The sequence below is a fragment of the Paralichthys olivaceus genome, chromosome 12, assembly GCF_024713975.1.
Source record: "Paralichthys olivaceus isolate ysfri-2021 chromosome 12, ASM2471397v2, whole genome shotgun sequence".
In the NCBI taxonomy this organism is placed as follows: domain Eukaryota; kingdom Metazoa; phylum Chordata; class Actinopteri; order Pleuronectiformes; family Paralichthyidae; genus Paralichthys; species Paralichthys olivaceus.
In genome coordinates, this window is record NC_091104.1 from 15458604 (window position 1) to 15478457 (window position 19854).

The following is a 19854-nucleotide window of genomic DNA, read 5'->3' on the forward strand; positions in this document are numbered from 1 at the left end:
TCTGAGCCCTCTTTCTATCAGGCTTATCATGAGATCACTGCCTCATCTCCTCCTCGCCCACCCTCCTCAACTTATCTCACTCTCTCTTTCTCTCCTACACTGGCTCCGGCTGTATCTCACATGTTAATCTCCCACGGCTATACTCACTCTCTTCAGCCATACAGGGAGCTTTCTGCTTCTGACCTTCTATGCTCTCCTTGAATGCACCGTTTACCACGTAGATGCCGCTACCTCCGATGACGCAACCTCTTGCTCATCTCATCATTCCCCTCCATGTGATATCTCCACAGAATAATTCCACTTATATATCCATTATTCCTTCCGGTTCTGTTTCATCCCGGTGTCGCCATGTTCAGAAGTTGTTCTAATGGGACACGGAGGAGACTGGAGTGAATCAAACTGGGTCAAAGACGGAACTGTGAGGAGAAAGTGGAACAGAAGTCTGACTGAGTGAATCCCCGACAGGAACTATGGGTGGAAAGGAGCCAGCGTGCATGCTGCTAAACAAATTTAAACAGCATAAGCAAAGATTTTATTCAGATTGCATTTAGAAGCATATTCAAAAAACAGGTGCATCTTTAACCCTGTTCAGACCTGCTATTAACATCCGTCCCAAGTGATCCTGAGATCCGATCACTCAGACAACACTCCGAGGTGGTTCACTTACTAGACTGAGCATTTCACTGTCACGCAATATGTAATTCAAATTTATTTTAAATGAAGTCAATTGATTTAATGTGCACGTTCATTAACATAAGGGACTTGAATTGCCAGAGACGGCTGAATAAAAAGAACGGTGAGAATCAAAGCAGAAGATGAGCTGAGATATGCTGCTTTCCAGTTTCTAGGATGGGTCATTATTCTACTCTTCCCATAATTCAACTGTCCTTCATTACACCCTCCCAGTAAATGGGCTGTAAATGCACACGACTTTCAAACTCTACTGTCTGTCACACAGACGCACTGATTAACATCTGACTTTTCATGCCAAGCTGACTTTCTCCAACTGCCCAGAGCCTCATAAGACACCATACAAATGTGTTATACTTTGAGTTGTAGTAGAAGTAGAATGCTCCTGAATTACTTCTTGAATTAATGCGTTTATGTGGCAATTACTATATGTTGAATGGTCTGTTGACTTAAATTGAAACATAACACATGTTTTTTGTGTTAAAGGAAGGGTTGGTAACTTGTTTCTGAAACACTTTTTATCGTATTTGTTGAAATCCTCTTTATGTCCTGATCATTAAATAGAAATGTCTGAAAAGAAATCTGTGGTCCTCGCAGGGCTGAATGAAATGATTGGCTGGCGTAACTATCTGTCACTAACCGACCTGCCCCCGTGCACTCTGCAGGGGGGCAGACATGTCTGAGCTCTCACTGCGCATGAACAGAGTCTTTAGTCGCGGACACATACATCACTGAATTAAAGACGACAGCCAAAGGTGAGCGAGCAAGTTACAGAAAAGTCGACATTTAGCAGTTGTTGCTCAGTACGTGCTTGTGTGTTTTGGGGGCCTGACTTTGACAAGATGCAGATGGGAGGGGGTGGGATGTATCGCTTGCTTGTTTTCAAAATGTAGCCTGCTCTTGCTAGGTTTACCCGACTCACCAACCCTAGCTTTAACTCATCCGGTATCTAAGGCAGATAGTTCAGTCTGTGATGCCATCTCTATATAATGAAGGTCAGTGGAATGTAGTATGTATCGTCTGTAGCATTAAAAAAAACTTGACTGATGAATGAGGAACAGCATCTCTTTCCAGAATCAGTGGCTCAGTTAAAAAACATAAAACATACATTGTTTCTGAAAAGAGATGTTTCTGTGAATGTCACAAATGAAATTCAACTCTTCTGTTGAAGAGTAATTAGGTTGAAACATTAGAAATGGAGAACAAATCAAAGACTTGGCTTTAATGTTATCATCAACATGTAACAAGCTTTCACACCAAACAATAGAGCAACATTTTACAGCTATAACATGGTACCTGCAAGACAAATGCTTGTACTTTAACCAAACCATGGTCCACTAGTCTCGTCAGTTGCACAAACTTCGCCCAGGAGTAAGCTCTGCCTTTCCCTCTCCCTTAAGGAATTTGTAATTGGCTGTTGGTGATGTAATGCGGTTCATAATAAGCCCATTAAAGCCTTTCTCTGTGCTGATGGAAAACGCAGTGGCAATATGGACACCTCCGCTATTTATACCTCTCAAATCCTCATGCATATTCACACAGTGCAGAGACGGGGAAAGAGCAGGCAGACACCCTGACAAATAAGTGCCTGGATCTCATTTCTTTTGGAGCCTAAGCTATTTCAGCACACTGGGGCCTCCTCCCCTCCTCGCACTATGGCCGCAGCCTCATCCATTCTCTGGGTCTGCCTGCTTTCATTTGCTCTCGGTCAACACGAGCAGGGGATGTGTGCATGTGTGTGCATGTGTGCATGTGTGTGTGTGTGAGAAAGAAAAAGAAAGAGGGAGCAGGGTGGTAATAACGAGGCTTGGCTGAAGAGTTTAATCTGTTTTGGTTGAGGCACAACTGCCCCAAGTTACTCAGTAAATGATTCTTTACTGCACCATCTTGAAAGCAACGCAGAGCAACTGTTTGGTCACACTGAACATCGCTGACCGGTATATAAAGCTTTTCCCTCAGATGGAGCATTCTTCAGGATGACTCATACCCATTTTTTAAATATACTCTCAGGATTATCTCAGCTTCTGTAAAACACAGGTAGCTTTTATACACAGCTAATACCCATTAATTATCTATGATATTCCTATAGGTACCTGCATGGCATGTGTTATTCAGAACGATGATCTAAATGTATTTAACGGTCCACGAGAATGATATCTGAGCTCTGTTTCACATGAAACATCTTACAATGAACATAGACTGGAATTTTAAATTGTTTTTATATGGTAGGTTCTGACTGACTTCTGGCATTGATACACTTATAATCTCATAATTACTTATATTTTACAAAAACAATAAACGCAGTGAGAAATGCAGGTCACCATCCCCCAAACACCAAAATAGGGTTTGGGGAAACTTATTTGAAGAAAGGCCTCCATAGCCCAGGAGACAGCCTGGTTCAGATTTGTTGTGTACAGTGATGCTGGTTCCAAACAAATGCTTTTGAGAAATAGATGACCGATCAGTGCTTAGTAGCTGAAATTAAAAATACTACTGTCTTTCTACAAAGCTAGCTGCCTAACTACTTTAATGACAAAACAATACAGGAGAAAAAGAGATTGCACATAAGATTAACACAACTGTGGTTGTTCTTCAGGTTTAGTGCTTTCTTTCTAGCGTGGCATGTATGTTTTTGTGCATGTAAAAAGTCAAGTAACAAAAACCCAAGTCTGTAGCACAGGAATTCCTACTGTGCCACTGAAAACTCTGCTCCTGAAGACACAACTTGTTAGCATTCCTGCCTTTTTTGAGTTAATCATTAACATAACCATGTAAAATTCCTGCTCACTATATGCACTTATTCCAAACCATGGCCAAAGCCATTGTTACTTTAGCTGCAGCATGTTAACAGCTGACCAGGAAGATTCAATGTAAAGGTTGAGACATATCCGAAACCTGCTCTGAGGGGTTGGCCAAAGAAATTTAGTGAAGCACTCCTGGCCGTTGTGACTGCAGTTTCCATGTCAATGAAAACCCCGGGTGGATGAAAGTGTAACTTCTTAACTTCCTTAGTTGAGGAAAACCAATCAAAACAGTGACTCCTTAAAACAAAATTTGTGCACACATGAAAACAACATGAGGGTGAATCAATAAAAGTGAAGAGTGATTATCAGGGCAGGTTTCAGAGACTTGGAGACAGGATGCAGTGTTGAAGCTGAATCAGAACTTTACAAATACTCTTTATGTCTTGGGGTCTAAGTCACAGCTCCCTCGTCTGCCCACCGCTGGACACATAGTCTGGCTGACCACACTCAACCATTGTCACATGAGCTGTGGTCTGAAGAAACCGGTGTTCCCCCCTCTGTCCCCCTCCCTGCACCCGTTAATCCTGCTTAATTTGAGTGCAAAGAAATTCACATGTGCCACTAAGAACATTTACAGAGTACACTGCCTCCATTTTCCTCCCTAAAATAAAACAGAGCTTAAGCACTAAGCTTTATTGATCTTACAACTTGATAGTGTGATTAAAGGGGGAAGATGGTGCCTCTAAAAAAGTGCAAGCTACACTACATTGTTTTAATTGGCAATTCATTAGCATGGCTGCAGAGGCTTGGCAGGGTGGTCCCAGTGAATTTCACTGAGGATGCCTCTATGTTTAAATGCCTCACTGATTTTAAAGGTAAATAACTGCATGTCATCATATGGTTACTCCTCCTAAACAGTTTGATGCTCCTTAAAAAGATATCGTGTAGATGTGGCGCTAACTCTGGCTGCGATCGCCACCACTTACCAGCCATCGTAGAGGTGGAGTGGATCTTTGTGTGTTTATGTGCGAGTGAGTGAGAGAAAGAAAGCAGAAGAGAGGAGGGAGAGAGGGAGCTGTGGGCCAGAGAGATGCAGATTTGTCCCAACACCTCCATATACTGTGGGTGGGCAGACACACAGAGCGACACAGAGCTAAACTGCATGGCCACCCGGTAGGAGAGAAACTCTACACCCAGGCGATGGTAGGCATTAGTTCAGCACCAGCTCTCCAGCTCGCACACATTGAAAAACCCAAAGGCTGCAGAAGTAGCAGCTTTGATCACCGAATCACTGGCAGTGACGACACGAGCATATCTACCATTTAACCCACTTCCTCTAAATCACAAAAAATCCAAAATCATTTTCTCCCCCGTCGACATCAAATGAGTTTAAACCGTATGAGGGTCCACGGCCCTGCAAGGTTGCATCTCGATTTAAAGACAAAACACACACTCAGCGTTTGTCTATACATTTTATTTTATGAATTAGATTATTTTTTAATATTTTTGGAGAATATCTTAACCCATTTAGTATTTAATCATTTAATAATTTTGTAACAATAATGGCACTATGACTACTACCACTATTAACAGTACTACTACCATAAGAGCATCAATAATACTTGTCGACAAACGGCACAAGATAATTTGTCCCAGCAATATTCCATCTCGGTTTAAAAAGACAAAAAGCATTTGTCTATAAATGTTATTTTGAGAACTACAACTTCACGTATTAGATGCACTGACAAATAAAACAAAGGCAAAACCTGCTCCATATTTTTTTTCTAAGATTTTGTGCACATGAAGCCAAAAGGTACGAAACACGAGACGAAAAAATCCTCAGTTGATAATGGCACTATTCCTCATTGTTGTGATACTGAATGTAATGTCTCAGATCTCACTGGCATCTTCCTCTGGCAGCTCCACTCGCTCCGCTTTTTGTATTTTCATTGTGGATTGTTGTTTACTGGCTTCAGTTTGTTATATCAGTGCCTCTCTTTCCTCAAAACACCTACTCATTTGAGGACTGATTCATTCCAGGCTAATTCATATTCCAGAGGGATTAGAGACATCTAATTTGGTGATATTTCTGTCATGCACACTTTGGATGTAGTATTCAAACAGTCTTCCCCTCCCCCTTTGCCACAAGCACAAAAAACGCAAACAAACACATTGCAACCCAGTGTAGTTATCTCTCTTGCCAACTATCTTCTCCTGTGCTTGAAAGACTCTGGGTCCACGTCTTTATTGGACATCTACATTATGGTGTGTTTGGAAGATAAGGGTTCAAAACAGGGACAGGAATAGAACATAAGTCTCACAAACAGAGATAAGTGTTTCCAAAATGAAATCAGAGTGTAGAGGCACACTGGAGCACACAGTCGCTGATGGATCCAGATAAAAAGGACAAACGGAGGCTGATTTGGATTTGGACAAGGCCTCAAACTATGCAATAAACAGATTAGATCAGATTAAATATAAAATGTGTGTATCCAGTACATCCCTACTGTGTATGCTGTTAATTCAGTGTTTTAAATGTTTACAAATGTCAAGTACAATTGTCATTAGACAAAAAAAGGAAAATCTGACAGGTGCATGTACAAAAGGTTATAAATGAGTGGCAGTGTCACCAGTGTTTTCATATTCTCAGCTGAAAAAGCAGTTTCCTACTCAAACTAATTACAGTGGCCCTTAGTAGAGCGTATACCTCCGCCAAGCATTGGCAGGTCTAGGATCAGGGCCCATTAAGGGGCCACAATTTTCCCAGAGGCACCAATTATATGTCCAACAACCTTGTACAATTCCTGATCCTTTGAGAAAAAGCAGCACATCATTGTATTCTGAAAGTGTTCCTTGTTCATGTACATTGTGTTTTTCGAAAAAGCAAATTGACATATTTATTTTTAGTAAGTGACTATTGTGTCAAAGACTACTGACTGGATAGGGGCACTTCAGGGGCCAATCAGATTTAAACTGGGGCCAGGGCTCCCCTGGTTCCACCCCTGCCGCCAAGGCCCAACAGTCATCATAAATTCATCAAGCTGCACCAAATTTCATACAATTGATGTAATGTTTAAAAAAAGGGATGAAATAAATACTGCATCTGCTTATAGGTAATTATGGATCTTTTATATATTTATAAAATAAAAGATCTAAAACTTAATGTGACTTAAAACCCTTTAAAACCACAGACCTTTGGCCTAAATTAAAACAGTGTGAACAGTTTTAATTGTTAGACATCATTTGACAGAAATAGACAAAATGTGAACACAAAGATCTCACAGATTGAGTTGACTGATGACTTCTTAAGGCTGGACTGCGACAAAAATACAGAAAATACATATTTTCACGATTTGTTTTTAGGTGTAAAGAAGACAGAAGGTCTTCCCTGTTTAACCAGCCCTCACAAAGATATTATTGGGAGTTTGAGTTTATGTATCTTGTTCAAACTCTGGAGCCCTTAGGGTGTGAAAACTAAAACAACATCAACAAATTCACTCTCCCCTCTGTCAATGGAGCAGCTCCTGGCGACGCATCAAAGTAACATCACAAATTAGAGTAACATTTTTCTCACTTAGGGGATTGTTTATTTTCACGGGAAGAGGTTTGAGTTGAGTTTTCAGGTTCAAAGCTTCCACCCTGCAGACAGTGACTTCTAGATTCCTTGAGCCACAAGTGTTGATGCAGTTTCTCCACATGTGCGACCTGGTTTTCGGGGGTGGCGTGACAGTGATGGATAGCTGTAAGCTTGGTACCAATAAGAGCCTGCAAGTACTCCATTTGAGGCCCATGGCTCCAGAAGATGTGGCCCTCCAGGAGACCCACTCTAAATTAAATCCTCAGAGGCTACCAGGCTACTATGACGCTCTCCCTGTGCCCCACGCCCGTTCTTGAACGCTGCCTCCAGCCAGCCTCACTTTTGTTCCACAAGAACAAGTTTTTCCTCCTTAATTAATTCAACAAAAAGTAATTAAACCTTTGCATTTTGCCGACATGCCTTGTCTGCCCCTACCCTCGGGTGACACAAAAGAAAGGTAGGATGGAGAGAGGGGGCGCAAGAAATTAAGAACACTCAGTGCCAAATGACCGTCGGAAGCAAAACAATATTAGCCCCCTGAGTTAGTGGCTAGGACTCATAATAAAGGAATAACAAGACCGGGCATAGAGCTGAGATGAATGCTGCGGGGTGGTGGTGCAGGTTGTATTGTTCAGTGGGGAGGTGGAGGCTGCTGAGGTGGACGGCCCCAGCCGCGGAGCCCGCTCTTAATTTGCTGAGTGATGTAAGTCCTCAGGGGTGCGTGTTGTTTGGCCCTGAGGGGTAATAATGTACTTGGCAACTTCTCCTCGTCTCCCGTGCATTCAGCACTTTCTGTGGAAATTTCGAAAAAAAAAGTTTCTGCCTCAGCTCAGAGTTTCTCCACTGGTTCAGTTTGAGGTTTGGTTACCTGAAATGCAATCAACTTTTTTCAGCTTAAACACATGAAGACAAAAAGGTTGAACTTAATCCTTTTATATTGTTTTTTTTCTTACATAAATACAACAGTCTTCTTCATTATGAACAGATGTTAAATGCCTAACTATAATATAGTTATTATATTGTTGAAAACACATGTTTTCTCTGCAGTGGCCATGGACTCAGTTCTGACCGCGGCCCTTAACCGGCTCTCTCTCCCCTTTTTCCCAAAAAACATCTTAAAAAAGAAAATACTTGTTGTTTGTCATACACACAGACATCTATCATGTAGTGTAAAGGCACATTCAGAGATGAGATAAAATAATCTATGGAAGTGGGAATTGATTTTGAGAAATCAAATATTTTATGGCACATGAATACACATCAATACTACTTATAAAACCAAGTACTACTTCTGGACCAAGTACATTCACTCAGGTACCTTAAAGTCTTACTTTTACTTGCCTTGAATATTTCCACTCCATGCTGCTGTAATCCTCCACAACTTAATATTGTACTAGTTACCCCATCTCATGTAACTAACAGCTGTAGTGACAAAACATAAGATTGATTTATAATATATATTTTTTTACCTGACAGAACATTCACATAACTCCATTCAGACCAGCTTCAAAATGAAAACACTACTTACATTATTAAGCACCCATAATAATAATCTTATAATACAACACTCATGTGGGCATTTTTCTGCTTAATATAGTTTTACACTTAAAGTTAATTCAGCTCATTACATTTTTAATGCAAGTGAGTTTTACATTTAGGTTTTGATACTTTTTCTAAAGAAAACTAATCTGAAGGCTTCCTCCACCTTGCATGAGCTTGGTGTTTTCCACTGAGAGCTTGTTTGTTGTAATCCATATGTTTCTGTTCATCGGGCCCCTCTGGTAATTACCTCAGTGTAAATGAGGCACATGATCCATCAACACTTCTTTGCTCCATATGTTACACTCACAGTTTAAACACAAAGCTTTACAGTTAGACGAGAATGCTCATCATCGTCTCCAGTGAACTGTGGCGAGTATAAACGATTCATGTCCTGTGTACTGGGTGTGGTCCGGTGATGTCTTGATGGTTTGTCAAGTAAAGAGAGAAGTTGGTTAAGCCTGTGTCTTTGAACTGTGATGTTGGGTCAGACAGCCAAAGCAGATATTTGCCCAGCAAATATTTTAATCCCCAACTAATCACTTGGTGAGTCCAGTGGGTGGAGGTTTGGGGTTGTGGGGGTTGCAAGTTGTGAGGGGGGCTGCCGCGGTGGCCTGGCACATTCTTTCTGTCAGTGTGATGCCCTTTTTTTCCAAGGGGATTGTGGGAAGAGTCAAACAGGGCGACCTCCGGAGCGAGCCGCTGGAAGGCCTGTAGAAAGGCCACGTGGGAGCGTGCATGTGGCACCTAGATCCATGCAGGTACTCACAAATCCAGCAAACTGCCACGAACAAATGCCTGTAATTAATAAGATATGACTGCGTTTGTAATTGATCTAAATATTAAATCTGAGGTATAAATCAACATTGTGAGTGTGCGTCTCTTTGATCCTCAGCATAAAGAATCTGCCCTCTAGAAGCCTCTCTCTTTCTGCAGTCTGGATTACATTCCCTTTGAGTGAAAACGCTGTGCATGCACCGCTCGCTCTAAACATTCTTTCCACTGATGCAGAGGAACAGGCTCTCTAACACTGTGGCACTCCAGATTCCTCAGCCGTTCGGTGACTCTTGGCATTTTGCTTATTATCAGAATATTCTTAATCATAGTGGAGACAGTGCCAGTGGAGAGAGCGAGCCGAGAGAGACACGTCAAAACATCTCCAACCGTAAAGGACCAGACAGCAAGTGTGATGGGCAAATTAGTCAGAGGCGCTGCCTAAATGGATGGCGAGGGCACAGGGGGAGAGATAGGGAGTACGAGTGTATGTGTGGAAGCGGCGAGGGAGCAGAAAACAGACAGAGAGAGAAAGAGAGCAACCTTCTCCGTTTCACCATTGAGCCGTGCCTCGTATTCCCGGAGCACTTCGCCAGATCACAACCCACTAACTGATAGAGAAATAAATTAAGGAAAGGCTGCTCAAATAGATATGATTCTGAAGGAGATTTAAGGAGTGGAACTGATTGTGCATGTCTGATTCCTGCGCTTCAGAGCCTTCACCCGGGGGGCTTGGCTTTCAAAGCTGAGTGACTTGCACGGAGAAACACTCCATTAACAAAGTTCAGCTCCCCCCCACACACACGCACTCCTCTCTCCCCCACTCTCTCCCACCACAGAAGACCTCTCCCAGGCAGCACAGCTTCTTTTCTAATGATGTTTCAGGGTGCTCTGCCTTAATAAACAGGAAGAATGGAAGAGAGCGAGCCTCGGGCCTGGTTAGAGCGTGGAAGGAGGATTCCACTTTATTACAACTTGGGTCATATTTGATAGTTCAGGCCATTATTTCCATCACTTATGATAATATTGTATTCTCTGTGTTAACTGCTGATATCTGGGAACATGCCAACATCATGCTACCGTAAAGGTTGCATGTCCCTACCCTCAGATACGACCCACAGAAGTATAGTGATGGGCACATCCTTGTCACCATGGCGACGGCCAGTGGATATGAGGTTAAGTTTGAGGAGTAACCACAGTTTGGTTAGGCTTAGGGACAAAAACAACTTGATTAGCTTTGGGAAAATATTGTGGTTTGGGTTAACATAAGAACTTCTTTGAGGTTAGAAGACCTTTGTTGTCATGGTTACAAAAGCAAATACCTTGTTAATAAGGTTTGGTCATGCCGGTGGTCATGGATAAAAGATGTATGCAATAGTTTTGTAGACACATCTTTCCTCCAAAAGAATATTTTGTTACTATTTTTCCAACTTTCTTTATTTCTGTCATAATTACTATAGAAACTATGGGTCATAATATGCTGCTCACCCAGACGACCTGTGGGCTTGTTTTCTACATGAGTACATTTTGGCCTGAATGATAGCAATACTAATACTGGATGAGATGTGACAAATTCATCAGTAAAATTCACTTTCTACTATCACCTATATTCAGATCCTTCAGGTCACAATTGTAGTTTTTATAGCATCACGTTACCTTGTGTAAAATGAAAGTTCTACACAGCTATGTATTCCAATGTGTAATTTGGGAAGAAGGGGGGAACAGGTGAACTTGATAACCCGAGTTTGAGGTTTGGTCATCAGTATCAGGAGAATCTAATAATGAATCTAAAAATTATTCACCCATCTATCTTCTAATTCCAGGAATCTCCATCTGTCTTTATGTTGCTCGCATATCTCAAGAACCGCTCATCTAGTTGGCTTCACGCTAGTCATGTGTATTGTTAAGGACACAAGGAGGTGCAGAGTAGAATGTGGAGTGATTTAAACACGTGACAACCCGTGTGTTGTGAGCAATGACATTGAAAACAGTTTGGGGTTCTGCGTACTTGAGCTTCACAGAACTTTGAATAAACAGTGGAACAGCTCTTTGTGCAGAAGCTGTGGTGCAGATTCAGGGTTCTGTGGGCAGAATTCTGCAGACATTCTTTACTTTACTCGACTCAATTACTGGAGGTTTCTTAAACAAAGTTGGTCTGTAAACTGATGGATGTTTGGGTAATAACTTAACTGTTTACATTTGTGTTCTCTCCCAAATAAGTTTTACAAATGCTAGGTTGCAATCCAAGAACTCACTGGTCCTTTAAATGAACTTGCAAGATAATTAGTTTGAGCGCAGCCATTCTTATTGTAGCTTAACCGTTAATTAGCATTCTTCAGTTACTGAATCGTGGTAAAGGGTTAACGTCAGCCGAGGCAGTTCAGAGAGAGACAGAGGGGCATTGAGCAGGCAGCATGGACGAGAGCAGTAGTTCGGGTCCCGAGTCCCAGGATTAGAGTCATGGGACTAAGCAGAGGCAGGACCATTACCTCTGAGTGGAAAGGCTCAAACCCAGTGACTCCTTCTCAGATCAGATGAAGAGGAAAAGACTCAGAAAAAGAAGAGAGGGATGGAGGGCGGGGGTACACGTCCAAGAGGAGAATTGCAGAAGTGCAGAGCAATTAGCTGTGGTGGGACGGGGGCAGATGTGTTTTTATGTCCAGAGAAGAGTCTTGTGATCACGTTTGAAAGAAGGTGTTCGTAATCTCTATGGAAGGGTTACTGTAGTGAGAGTGATTGTGGTAATGGAGGTCAGATGGGCCCTCGCCACTAAACTTCATTTAACTTATTCCTTCTGAATCCATCTGATACCAGCCCCCTCACGAAATCCCTGTATTATACCAGTGGGGCTGTTATCACCTGAATGAGTTGCAACTGTATCACTTGGCTCATGTCTACGAGTGAGCTCTTCACCATTAACCCCTTTAACTTGTCAATACGGCATTGCAAATATTAGACTTTTATTTCATTGCATGGGTGAGGAGAAGGAGAGGAAGAAGTGGGAGCTAGGTGAGTGTGGATAATTGAGCAGTCTGCAGGCATGGAGCCCGGAGATAAGTGAAAGAGTCAGAAATTGAGTGTGATGCTGAGGCGAGGGCCGGGCCCTTTATTGATGGAGTAAAAAGAGGAAACGGGGAAGAAGGAGAGAAGGATGTCTCTGAGGAGGTGAGATAGACGGCAGCGGAGCGAGGGACATAGAAGGAGAAAGATATGGATGGCAGGCAGCAATTACTGAGACTGCGGCTCAATGTGAACACTGCCAAGTGTGTGTGAGTGTGTGACAGTATGCGAGGAGGAGAGAGGCACAGAGCAGGAGAGGGGGGCAGAGGCAGAGGGAGGATTGAGATCTCTGCCTGCCTGGGCCCCTGCTGACTCTCATACAGGCAGATCACAGGCTCATCATGTCAGCTCTGTTTGTGGAAATCCTCCCTCATCAAATGACAAATTTGCTACACGTTTACCTTTATCAGATCTGGGAGAGAGAGGCAGAGGAGACGAGCAAGGGGGAAAGGGGTGTGTGTGTATGTGTGTGTGTGTGTGTGTGTAAGTGCCTCTCTCTGTCGCCGCTACTGTCGAGGGGCCAATTACTTGCTCCTCCGAGAGCAACTCTGCCATCTCAGGCCTTTCATTCAGCCACCCTCCTCCTCGTCCTCCTCGGAAACATCTGTCTCTGAATATGCAATGAGCGTGTCGAAGAGAATACACCCACGTCCTGCACAAAGCTAATATTTGCTAACATCAAACCTGCCTGTTCTGCCCTACAGTACCGCGCTCGAGCGGTACACCACCGGTGCTGCTGGGAACCTCTCCCCCTCCTGCTGTAAGATTACTGGCCTTGTCACTGACACCATACCTCGCTGCCCTGCACCTCCTCCTCCTCTCCGTCCCCTCGGTCATCCTCCTCTTATCATCCAACCTGCCCCTTCATCTTCTTCATCATTCGCCTCCATTAAGGCTCAATTAACTAGACTTGGGCCTCATCAGCCTCCTTGTATAAACATCAATATTGACCAATTTTTTTTGCACACATTAGGATATTTATGGATCATGGATGAGTGCATTGAACCAAGTCTTTACTAGAATAAGAACATATTCAGTTTCTTGTGATTTTATCGGCTTAATCGTCAACGTCTCTACTTTAAGGACAATCCTAAAATCAATAGGCAGATATGGAGATTGGATTATATCTGTGAATCTTGGTGTTTGTGGAAAATGAGAGCGTTTAGCTGTTATTTACTCATCTTGATGATCCACATTCTTTTGGCGACACCGACCCTGGTTATTTATTTTATCTGTTAGTTATCAACATGGATGGCAAGAACTTGTAGAAGATCATTTACAGACCCCTCTCATATTTGGCCTTTTAAATTTAGGTTAAAAAAATAAAATCCTGAAATAAAATCCTTGTGTGTGTGTGTGTGTGTGCACGCGTGCGTGCGTGCACAGGCATGTAAGAATGTAAGTATATACAATCTATTCAGTGTTTGAATGTTGAAGGTTTTAATTCACGATACAACCACTGATAACAAATGATGAGAACATATGAATATTGGAGTTCAGCTCTGTTGCTTTGTCAAAACATGCAAACAAACACCTCCTTCATTCTCAGTGCCGTCCCTGAACCCAGCAAATTTCCGCCTCACACAGAAACTCCCAAAGATGGTGAATTTAAAAAGCTCCTGGGGGGGGGGGGGGCAATTCAGAGTCTTCAATTAACCCCAAGCCCTCCAGGGTACCTGAGAAAACCCACATAAACAAACACTCATATGCAAACTCCAGACATCAGCACATCAACCGGAAACCCTCTTGCTGTGATGCGACAGTGTCACTGCATTACCACACCAATAATATTATCACATGATATCTACTTTTTAAAACTGTTTGTAAATTAAAGATCCTGCTGCCTCAAGTGTTTCCTCCCAAGACTTTACAGCTCCTCTGGATCAACTGTATTGATCAGGACCACACAAAACTCACGCATGTGTAACTGGCAGCGTCTAGTGATGTCTGCGTTGTGAATTATTTGATGAAAAGGGTTGGGTCTGTTTATTCTGACAAAACAAGAAGAAATCCAAATCCTCTGGTCAATTGGAGCCCTTACACTAATTAAACAACACAAATAAGTCAGCAGATTGAACATTAACTAAATAACATAGAGGCTAACATACAAAAACTGGAATGATCCAAATGCCACATATCTCGCCCATGGAGGTGAAGTGTGGTCCCCTAAAAGTGAATGTAGAGATACAGGACTTGTTTAAATGTTTCACATTGACAATGTAGATGAAAATGAAATGAAATACATTTTAATGCATAATAGACTCTGCTGTATTATTGCCAGTGATTATACACATGCACCTCACTGCTTAATGTTGAGGTTTCTATCTGGTTTCTAGTATCTATAAAAACTTGATGTTTTTTTATTAGGATCTGTGGATGTCAAGGATTCATTCTCCTGACTTTTAATTTTGCTTTTTTAGTTTTTGGGGGAAGTGTCACTTCAGAGGAGAGAGTATAGTGAGTTGGAGTGAAGCTATTTTGACAGGAGACACTCTCCACAGTGTCTCTGTCTGTGCTGACGGATGAAGATTAAAGAGACAGGAACAGAGAGGGGGAGATTATAGGAGGGCAGAGTTTGACTGCTAAAGAGAGAGAGAGAGAGAGGGATGGAGAGAGCATGGATGATAGCAGGCTAGAGAGAGAGACTAGGGGAACATTTGCATAATGTCCTCCACCCCAGTATGTCCCTGAGGCTCGCCATGCTGGATAACAGAGGACCAATACTCTTAATTCAATCTCTTTATTTTTCTAATACTTCATAAATTAATAATTTGTCCCCATTCCACCCACAGCCACCCCCACTCGTCCGCAAAACCACCGTGAGCGTCGAGCTGAGCTGCCTAAGTTTGTAACTTTAACCCAGGAAATTGATGTGAGCGGGCCTCGAGGCAGACCTGCTAATGAATGGATAGAGAGAGAAAGAAGAAAGTTAAAAGATGGTCTTTTATAAAGTAATTTAAGAAAATCCTGTTAGCTGGATCAAGTACAAGAGTATAATTTCTCAAAATGGGGAAAAGAGGAGCTTTCGCGCCTCTCCCGCACACTTAATAACAAAATTAAGGAGGTAAAAAGATAAAGAGAGGGAATCAATTAGGCCAGGGCTGGTAAACAGTGCTAATTGTGGAGAGGGTGGGATGGCCCGTGGAGGTGGGAAGGTGGGCGCTCACACCCTCGGGGTGGCCTAATCTCACGCCATCTCTCATACTGACATCTTGGGTGAGACCAGAGGGGGAGGAAACTCAGGACAGGTACACACAACCCTGTCCTTCCACCTGCCCTCATGGAATGCTGGGTTTATTCCAAAAGAAATGGTGCCACATTGATTTAATTTATCGATTCATCCCCAAATGGATCTAGCACATTGTTTTGTTTTAAATTTTCTCAGATTAATTGCAATATATTTTGCTCTACTTTTTCCACCAGTCGGCCTCACTCTATAGCCTATAGCTTTATTTTTCAAGTTCATGGTGACACCATCTCTCCCCTATGGCGGAGGCATGGAGAGACACCCATCACGTAGACAGCCTGTTAACCAGGCACTAAACACACTGGAGATAAGAGGAGATTATCAGACTGTTATTGTTCCAAAGGGGAGTCCTCTGTCACACAGACCTGGCCAGGCTCGGTGAGTCAGAGAGGAATGAAGGAGGGAGGAATGAATGGATGGATGGATGGATGGATGAATGAATGAATGAATGAATGGATGGTGCAATATGTGAAGGTGGTGGTGCTCATTCAGGGGGAAGAGGATCCCTCACTCTCTACCTGTTTCCTCTGTTGGAAGGAGAAAACCTTGTTAGCGTTTCCTCAGGGAGTAAAAATCTGAATATTGAAGATTATATTCGATATTTATTTAAAATTGGCAGCAATGTTATTTAATTTGGATTAATGTGGGAATATAAATATGTGCATTTAACATATGCTTCAAACCATTAATATACAGTTTCCTGCTTTTATTTCTATTTCATTTTTTAAAAATCAACTTATTAACATTGTCTGACAGTTTCATATATTGTGCTGTGGATAGATTATCTTTTCATTAACACTATCTATATATACTATACAGTACATCTATATATATATATATATATATATATATATATATATAATACTTTAACATAGTGTATATGTTTTTGTATGGCTGTAAATATTTAATAAAGTTGAAATATTTTACATGTTTTGTGCACTTTATTATACACTGCAAATACAGCCTTAAATATGTAATAATTCTGTAAACCTTTTGATGTCTACTAAGTGTCACTTGCTGCTTCCTAAAATTACATTATGATTTATTATTAATACTCGTAGTATTACCTCACAGACCACATCTAGAAAATACAATCCAAGAAAACATTTTCATTTCTAAACAAATAATGTACTAGAAATATATAAGATATTATGTAAGTAATTTTATAATTTCAAATAAATGTTTCAGTACTGATATACTGTAATCAAAGTAAAATGTGTAGAGTTTTAATGTACATTGTTTTCATTAATTTGAATTATCATATCATTATTTTAAATACTTTCTGTACTTATATATTATCCAAAAGTCTTAAAGACATGCAACATATAATTAATTACAACCAGTGCAAATTACTATGATATACTCAAAATAAAAATGAATATTCATATCTCATCTGAAGATGGATCTTGGCGTATACATCTCGATAATTGTACCTTTGCGTTGCCCTCAGAGGTGATCCTTTTGACCTTTTATCCAGTGTCTCACTTGTGCTCCACTTCCTCAGTAGATAAAAGCCAGGATGAATGGTCTCTGTGGGCATAACCAAACACTGAGCATTATTTGATTCAGACTCCCCTGGGTGTTACGACTGGGAAATAATTGTATGTATTTGTATTTGTTTCTTTTGCACTGTGGTGTGCTCTGGGTAATTCTTAATACCTTCTAGAGATTATACGGTAACTCCCAAACTCCCATGATTATAATTAAGCCTGACTTGGTTATAAAATGAGCAAATAGCAATTTAGTTTTGCATCGTGTGAGGGAGCATCTGTGTGTGTGTGTGTTCCTCTGCGCTCTCGCCTCTCCATACATCTTCACATTTCTGAATATACTTGTGACTGAGCTGGAGAGTTGCATGAGTGTGAGTGTGTGTGTGTGTGTGTGTGTGTGTGTGTGTGTGTGTGTGTGTGTGTGTGTGTGTGTGTGTGTGTGTGTGTGTGTGTGTGTGTGTGTGTGTGTGTGTGTGTGACTGTGTGACTGTGTGACTGTGTGTTTGGGGAAAGTGCTGCAGAGGAAAGGCATATATACAGAGAGGTTTGGTTAGGCATGGAGACTGCTATCATCTTCCTTCTGGGAAAAAAGCAGAAGAAAAAAAAACACAAACATTCTCCCATCCATTCTCTTTCTCCTCCTTATTCTCTATCTTGCACTGCCTCTCTCCCTCTCCCTCTCTTTCTGTATCACTTACAAAGGAGCCGTTTCCTCCAAAATGAGGCCACGTACGGAAGGTATGCAAATGAAATCATTGCTCGTGGATTAGAATGGGACACCATATACCCTAAATCATGATTGTCAATCATGGCTGGGGATTAAGGGATATGGGCTCACAGACCTAAAAAAGCAACATTTCCCCCCTCAGGCAGATCCCCATTGTGAGGAGCTCTAAGGAAGAGGGGCTCCATGGGGGAGGAGAGAAACACTGGAGCACTAGTGCCCCCTTCTGTCTGATGTTCACCGCCACCATTTCATCATCATCATCAAACACCGGCAGCCAGTCTGAACAGAAATAGCGGCTGGCACACACAAGCCTATTCATTTACACTCCGCGTAGCCACGGGCGAAAGCTTGATTAGACAAACGCACATGCTTTGGTGATGCAGTGTTTCATCTTCAGTGGAGGAGAGAGAGACCTCATTTGTTTCTCTGGCAAATGTGCAGGCTTGGTTCAACATCAGTGGGTTAGGAGGGCCATGGGCCTTACACATGTAACAGATGTTTGTTTGCCCTGTGAGTGAATGTGTTCAGCACTGAAGTCCCTCAACCATCACAATCAATTTGTTCTTTAGATATGTTGTCTCTATGCATTTGTATGTGGACTGTGCTTGTACTACATTTGCCTATTAGTCAGTCAGTGGTACACAGTGAGGTGTATGTATTTTAGCATACATCCACATATTGTATATTGTACTAGTAAGAGGGGAAAAACACATTTTGTACTATTTATTACATTAATAATACTACAAATACTAATAATTAAAGCCTGATCGATTTACTGGTTGGACACAGACATATTGGCATCATTGTTAATGTTTGCATATGTACTGATATGAAAACCTTTATTTTAGAGTATAATCATTGGGGAAAATGTTTATTTTCTTAGTTCAAGTATACTTACTCGGTTTCATTCAATTTTTATTTGTATCTATAGCTATTTATAATAAGTTTATAATTTAACTGTAAAATATCGAGCCTGAATTACATTTCTTAAGGGTTGACTACAAGATCTCAGGAATAATTGCACATTTAAAAAAAAAAAATGTATCGGCCAATATATATCTGTATTGGAAATTTATAGTAACATTAATATTAGTATCTGCATCGGCCCCCCAAAATCCACATCAGTCAGATTCTACTATTAATACAGATTAATAATAAACAAATTAAGGATTAAACATAATATTGGCACATTGAAAAGTATAATAATTAATATAAAATGTGCTTAATATGTTGAATTCAGGAGTCTTCTACTTCATATTAAGTGCAGCTTCTCACACAGAGACATGTTTAGTGGATTGTGTGTGCAGACCCTGGAGCCCTCAGCTAGAGTGCCAGTCTGTTCCTGTGGAGCAGTCAACCAGACAAACCCAGCCAAGAGAGAGCAAGGTACAGGCACCGGGCCAGGAAACAGCACTGGAAAACACTCCACGGTGGCACAGAATTAATAGTGTTCTTTTTTTTTTATAGGTGACGGCGTGGGGCAAAGTGGAAAAATACACAAGCATATTAGTTTAGGATCATCAAAAGGACAGTGGTGTGTGGAGGAAGGAATCAAGGGAGAGTTTGGTGATAATAATAATAAGGAAAAGTGAGCAAAGGAGGAGTTGGCACAGTTCACATCCTGCACAGTGCTGCTCCCGCCTGCCCAAGACTGAAGGTGGCGCGGGCACCTGTGCCATTTTGGCCCCGGCAACATATGGGCAGGAGGTCAAGGCCGGGGCAACATCTGCATCACATCAGAGAGCCTGGCTGTCCGCCCACACCATAAAAGCCTCTCACAGAGAAATCCTAAAGAATAGATTTATAAATGAGCACAGTGAATTCTGTAGAAATATGGTTTAAACTGTGTTATTTTCATGACGTATCCTGTGGAGTTTCCTAATTTAACGTATAACGCTGATCGCCTCTGTTGCATGATGTTGCAGAACTTTATCTTTGAAAATAGTTATGATCCAACAACACTTACCTTCATCTAAAGTGCGGCGGGTGCAGTAAAAATGACCTGA